This window comes from Erithacus rubecula, assembly GCF_903797595.1.
Source record: "Erithacus rubecula genome assembly, contig: scaffold_98_arrow_ctg1, whole genome shotgun sequence".
In the NCBI taxonomy this organism is placed as follows: Eukaryota; Metazoa; Chordata; class Aves; order Passeriformes; family Muscicapidae; genus Erithacus; species Erithacus rubecula.
Window position 1 is genome coordinate 622,626 of NW_027635341.1, and position 7,277 is coordinate 629,902.

Consider the following 7,277-nt stretch of genomic DNA (forward strand, 5'->3'; position numbering starts at 1 on the left):
GTGGTTTTGTTAAAAATAAGAAACAGCAAACCTGTGGGTGTAGCTGCAATCTAAGCCTCAAGTTTTACAGCTTGATAACAATCCTTTGTTTGTTAACTACCCTTGCAGCTTTTCTTTTCTGGGTTATGAGATTGGATTTTACTGGCTCATTGTTAAAACTTGGCTGTTTACTGTCGGATTGGGGTGTGGGATTTGGGGTGTTCGGGGAAGGGTGGGGCTGTGACTTAAGCCAGACTCTGCACACTGTTTTGGATGCCTTCTAATAGCTCATTTTTCCCTGATAATTTTCCTCCTTCCAGCCCTCACTGCTCTCTCAGCCACTGAGAAAAGAACTTGCTGCTGAATTTCTCCGTGCTTGGCAGAAGCTTAATGGTTACAAAGCATTGTGAGTTGCCAAGTGAGGAGCCAAGGTTCCATTTCCATTGTTGGAGGGATTGCTGGCGAGGAAGGCGAGAAGGGGAGAGCCTGGAGCATAGGCTATGCCTGGGACAAATGACCATTTTCTCTGGAAATTTAGGATGTTGGAGTTGCTTTAGGCACCTCTCTCTGACCAGCTTTCTCTCTGTGCTTTTTCAGGGATCTGCAGGGGATGAGAAGAATGCTTTGCCAGCGACTTCTCTGCCAAATGAAGACAAGAAGACTGTGAAGTTGGAACAGTAAGTGTTTGTTTCACAGCCCTGCCTGGGGTTTCTGAAGACACCAAACAGAGCTGGCCCTGCAGCCACCCCAGTTTCTGCTTCCTCATTTTGGGAGCAAAGAGAGAGGGAGAGCTGCCCCATCAGGGCAGCACCTGCAGCTTGGCTACAAGTGGGCTGCACTTGAATTTTTGACTCCTTGCTGAGCCTGTGACCAGTATTTGCCAAAAGGAGTTCCTGTAGTTGCTGGTATGTTTTTGCTTGTACAGCTTAGTCATTGCAACTGTTGTGTTGTCCTGTGGTGCAAGCAGCGGGGAATGCTCTGAAGCTGTAAGCTGCCATCCCATGGGGCCTTTGCAGTGTCATTTTTCATAAAACATAAAGTGTTGTGGGCCTCTTTGGGCAAAGAAATGCATTGCCATGAACTGCTGGCAAACTTGCAAAAGAGAGTAATCAGGATGGGCCTGGCAGAAGGGCTGGGAGACTGTAAAAATCCTCTCCATAAAAAGGCACTTGCTGAAAGTCAAGAAGCTGTGCGGGTCCTCTTTGAGTAAAGTGAGTCCAGTCACTGACTGTCTTCTGCCAGATGTGCCTGTTGGATGGATCCAACCAAATGTTTTCTCTATCCCTCCTTTTGTTGCAGAGATTTCTGCTGGACAAACCAAGAGATGTGACCAGGAGCGGGCCTGACCTCATGCACTGAATGAGGCAGAATGCCAAGAAGTGGCAGCAACACCACCCCCACAGACTGAGCCAGGGAGGAATTACAAATACAAGTTTTCATCTCCTGGCTGGCTGTGCTTTATTTGCTACCAGTTCCAGTAGAGGAAACATGCAGAGCTTTAGAAAACAAATACAGATGTGCAAAAGCAGCCAGAAAAAAAAAAAAATAAAAAAAAAATTGAGTATCTGGAACAGAGTACTTGGATTTGCAAAACTCTGCACACCGCAGTGATGCCAAAAATAGTTCCAAGAACAGTTTCAATGTAAATAAGGACAGAAAGATCTATTTGACTGTCGGAAAAATTGAGAGTTAAGAACTTCCCAGTAATTTGTTCTAATTAAGCTTGAATGGGCTAATGGGCTGAATTTTACATTGAATCATTTGACAGTTCCTAAAATTTTTTTAGTGTTATGGATTATGTTTTGACTAGCTCCTCTCCCTACCCCCCCCCCAAGGAGCTGCCGGCCCCTCCCCCGGGCTGTTTTATGTAGGCGGGTGTTTTTCTGCTTTTTTGGGCTTTCGCTGCTGCTCGCTGCTGCTCGCTGCTGCTGCTTCTGCTGATTCAGCTGCCCCCCCCCCCCCCCCCCCCCCTCCGCTGCTTCAGCTGCTTTTCCCCTGGCTGCCTAAGATGCCCCTCTCCCTCTCTCCCTCCTCCTCATCCCTAAGATTTGCACCGGCTCCACAGGATACGGATCTGAACTTCGAAGACCACCTCTGGAAGTCTGCCAAAGAAGATCTGCCACCCTTCCCGGCGAAGATCTGCCGAGTTCATCTCAATCTGGGTCTGTGCTGGGAAGTGTTTCTTTTGTATTTTTGTTAATAAAAAGTTTTTTCCACTTTTTCTGGTTTCCCCATACAGGCCACCAAAATAATTTGTCCAAGTTTAGGACAAATTTGGGGAAAAAGACCTCCAAAGGGCCCCCTCCCCTCCTTACAATTCCTTCCTTCACCAAGCTTGGAAAGAATTTTCTTCAGGGGAAAGTGGAAAAAACTTTTTATTAACAAAAATACAAAAGAAACACTTCCCAGCACAGACCCAGATGAGATGAACTCAGCTGATCTTTGCCGGGAAGGGTGGCAGAGCTTCTTTGGCAGACTTCCAGAGGTGGTCTCTGAAGTTCAGATCCGTGTCCTCTGGAGCCGGTGCAAATCTTAGGGATGAGGAGGAGGGAGAGAGGGAGAGGGGCAGCTTAGGCAGCCGGGGGGAAAGCAGCTGAAGCAGCAGAGGGGGGGGGGTGGGCAGCTAAAGCAGCAGAAGCAGCAGCTAAAGCAGCGAGCAGCAGCTAAAGCAGCGAGCAGCAGCAAGCAGCAGCGAAAGCCCCAAAAGCAGGAAAACACCCGCCTACATAAAACAGCCTGGGGGAGGGGCCGGCAGCTCCATGGTGGGGGGTAGGGAGAGGAGCTAGTCAAAACATAACCCATAACATTTAGCAATGATGGTTTTACTTTTGCTGGTGAGTCTGTGTTTGTGGCTGTGCTGCTGGACGTGCTGGTGTCAGCAGGGCTGTTTTTGTTGTGGGTTGGCAGCAGCAGAGCTTGAGGAGCATGGGCTGCTCTGTACTGGGGGTGCCGTGCGCGCCGGCGGGGCTGAGTGCGTGGGCTCCAGCCCACGGGGGCTGCCCGCGGGGCAGGGGATGTGTGGGGCTCCACGGGGGGCAGGGTGTGTTTGGGGCACCATGGGGGGCAGGGGGTGCGTGGGGCTCCACAAGGGGCAGGGGGTGCGTGGGGCTCCACGGGGCACAGGGGGTGTGTGGGGCTCCACAGGGGGCAGGGGGTGCGTGGGGCTCCACGGGGGTCAGGCGGCGAGCGGGGCGGGGTGTGCGGGTGGCGAGCGGGGGCCGCTTTCGCCGCTTCTCTTTTCGGCGGCACAGGGAGGAAGCGGCACGGTGGCCGTGCTGGCGATGAGGCGCTGCTGCTGCTGCTGCTGCTGGGGCTGTGGCTTCTGGCACAGAACTCCTGAGGCCGGAGCGCCGCTCCTGGCTCCGGGGCGGTGGCAGCAGTGGGGTGGCCGCGGGCTCTCTGTCACTGCAGCTGCTTCGCTCGGCTGCTCGGGGGGTGAGTTGCATGGGGGCAGGGTCCCAAACAGGAGGGGACGGTCGTGACCCAAAAACGGGAGAGGAAGGGGACTCCGTGTGTCCCGCCACGTGGTCTGTGCCATTTTGTACAACAGGGGTGAGGGGAAAATGTGAACAAGAAAATTTTCTTGCGACAGGAGAGGGGCTGTAGGGGAAGGGGAACGCGGAAAAACCTGGGGTTCAGCATTTTCTGAACATTCATTAGAAAGCTGAACACCTAGACTAATTAAAATAAACAAACATAGAGTTTTTGCTACTGGAAAGTGTTCACTTTGGAATTTTCCCATGGCCTCATTTTAAATTAGAAATTATTTTTGTGAAACGTCAGGATAATTTTCACACAGCCAGCATACTAAAAGTTTCAAATCCCCCTTCAAAAACTGAAAATTGCTGCGACAAAGAATGTTTTTAAATTGGAGATAAATTTCCTGCTGTGAGCAGATGTATCTTACTGGCATTTTCACCCCAAGTATCTTCCCAGCACGCGAGAGTAAAAAGAGAAAAAGCAAAGAGTGCTGCAGAGTTTTAAACTCACCACAGTAAGATTAAAAAACAGTCTCGGGCTGGTTGATGTAGATGCATTCATGGAAAAGAGTCCAGGTTCGGAGCACCATTGGTTGCATTTAGAAGTTGCTTGGGGTGAAGGAGCAGGAAAGGCCTTTGCCGGTTTTACAGAGATATTTATTTCAGCCACGCATGGATCCAGGGTTCGGGGAACAAAGGCGAAGGGGCTTGTGGGGCTCCAGGTTTTGTCATGGGATCAGCAGGTGGGAAATCCTTAGGGACCAATTGCCAAGGGACACGGGGGTGCCACAAGGGAAGGGCCAGGGCAGAGGGCCAACAGGGAATTAGGGTGGGAGTGACAAAAAGGCTGACCGACAGGGAGAGGGCACAGGGCTTGTTCTAATTGGGAATGCCTTTCTGGGTTCCACAGTCTCCCTTTTCCTCATTACTGACACATTTACCAACCTAAAACCCCCTCCATCTCTTCCCCATCCCTGGATCTGGCCCTGTCAGTTTTGTACTCGGTGGTGTTTCCAGCCCTGAACTCCCCTCATCTACAGCCTGAGGAACCAGGAGCTCAAGGCTGGATTGTGGAGACTGATGACTGGGTGGTTTCAGGAACAATAAAGTGCTGGCAAATTTCTGAATATCACTTGTAATAAAAGTAATCTTTGATACTTCTTGTTGGTTTCAATTTAAAGCTTTTTTTTTCTTTGATCTACTTTTTTTTTTAATATTGTCTACAAAAATGTCATTCTTTGTGGCATTTCCCGCTTTGTTTTTCTCCACCTTCCCTATGACCATAAACTCTATGAGGAGCCGCACCCTCAATGGCTTTCAATTAACTAAAGGATCTCTCAGCAAAGTTTTCTCCAGAGATGCCCCTTTTGTTTCCTTCTCTGGAGCAGCAGCAGCAATGCCTGTGTGCAGAGCTTGGGGCAAATCAGTGCTGACACAGCACAGTGCTGCTGTGAGGAGATGGACCTGAGTGAGCACAAATGCCATCAGCCTATGGGACCAGCAAGGGCTGGGGGACAGGTGGGGAAACAACACAGGTTTTTTGTGGAGGCCTTTGCAAGTTTGTTCCCATGAGCTGTGAGTTTCCTGTCCCACTGCAGACATTGTTGCTCAGAGCCAGGGCAGCCTGGCAGCCACCCCCAAACTGCCCTGAGCATTTCCTTTGCTTCAGCTGTGATTTCTTTACTCTTCCTTATAAAAATTTCTTGCTCTTGCCCAGCCCTGTTCCCTCCCTTGCAAACAGCCCATCCCAGCTTGCCCTTTTGTCTCTGGCCCCCCTCCCCACTTCACTTCTTGAGCTGGCACTACAGGAACATCCCTTGAGGAGCAGGATCATCCTACAAGTGCTTCAGGAACTTTCTGCAGGATCCTGCAGTGCCTTGTGCTGCTCCCTTGCCACAGGCACCACAGGCCAGGGGGGCACATCTGGGCTGCTGTGTCTGGGTGTGGGGCTCCCTGTTCTTGGCAGTGAGGAGGGGCTGGAGAGGCTCTGCAGGACTGACAGGATGGGCTTTGGGGCTGTGTGGAGAAGCTGAGGGACCTGGGCTGCTGGACCTTCTGAAGAGGAGGCCCAGGGCTCATCCTACAAGTGCTCCAGGAGTGGTTTCAGAGAATCACAGAATCAGCCAGGCTGGAAAAGATCTTGGAAATCATCAAGTTCAACCTTTGCCCGGACACCACCTTGTCTCCCTGAGCCTCCTCTTCAGAATAAACAACCCCAACTCCCTCAGCTGTTCCCCACAGGACTTGTGTTTCAGACCCCTCACCAGCCTTGTTGCCCTTCTCTGGAAACACTCCAGGTCTTTCATGTCCTTCCTGAGTTGGGGGGCCAGAACTGGACACAGCACTCGAGGTGTGGCCTCACCAGTGCCGAGCACAGGTGAAGAATCACTGCCCTGCTCCTGCTGGCCACTCCATTCCTGATCCAGGCCAGATGCCATTGGCTTTCTTGGCCACCTGGGCACACTGCTGGCTCATGTCCAGCCTGCTGTCCATCAGTGTTTGAAAGAAGTAGAGAATATGATTTTGAAAGGAAGGATATACTACCCCAAAATTCCATAGGAAACACTGTTAAACTTGATTCAAGTACTTTATCAAGCTAAGGCAAGTCTAAAATCAACTGTGTTTGCTTTTTCTATCCTGAGATCGGTAAGCAAATCATGGTTTTTAAAGTAATATCTCCAACTTCAAAAAATTGACCAAGAAATAACTCTATTGCCAAAGAGAGTTTTTTTGTGGAAATAGATAGTAAGCTAAAGATCAGAAATATATGGTAATAATTATAATTTGTGTCCCCTATTAAATGAATTTTGATGGAATATTCAGTGTCTAATTAAAACATTTCTAGCACAGTTTTGGAGATAAGTTATTGCTTTTCACAGAACCTTTAATTATTCTTGAAAAAGAAAATATCCATATAATGTGAAATTAAAGCAGCTTACTAGAAAAAAACAAGGAAAACAAGGAATTTGATTTTGATGATAGTTCATGGTACCTTCCTCACTTCTTCCTCTGTAGTGTGGTGGATGTGCTACATCTCTGATGAGCAGTCTGTAGAATGATGTGGTGAATCTGGTGTTTGAGTCTGTCTGAAAGCTAGATAATTGTGAGCAACAGAATACATCTGCTGTGGGTTACTGAGGTACTGTCCCTGAAAGAATAATACAAATGTAACTTATTCCTTCTAAAAAAGAGTCTGTCACTGGACTGTTTTTGGTAGAAGTGGTATTCTTTAGCTGTCCATTGTCAATAAATGCCTTTTATTTTTTATTTATGTCTCATCCCTGTATTTAAATCTTATCTAAACCCTTCACCCAAGAAGCAAGGCATGATGGATTTTTTTCTGAGTGGAAGGATTAAAAAACAATCAATAGACACTGTTTTGGTTATTTTTTTTTTCTTATTCCTTCCTAAAGAGCTTGGGTTGTTTCTTGAGAGAAAAATCTTTTTAAATTTTCTTTGTATGCATGTTGTCCCTTAAGGAAAAAGCAGAATACAATCAATCTGCAAAAACGCGAAGAAATTTTGTGAGTTTGGTCAATTCACTGTCCAACAAGAATTTCTTTGTCTAACTTGTCAGTGTGGAAGCAGGACACGATCTGGAAAACATTGATAAAACATGACAAAGAGCTTTTAATGTGTTTGATGTGTCATGCAAAAGTAAACAAATGCTGCTGCATAAAGCAGAAATGTATAGCAGGGAGATGGAAAACCTCTCCCCTAAAACAACCGAATAAGCAAAAGGACTATGTTTAGCTCTACTGTGATTTTAAGCCATCTGAGAATGTTGTGCAAAACACAGCACCAGTCATTTCTCAACTG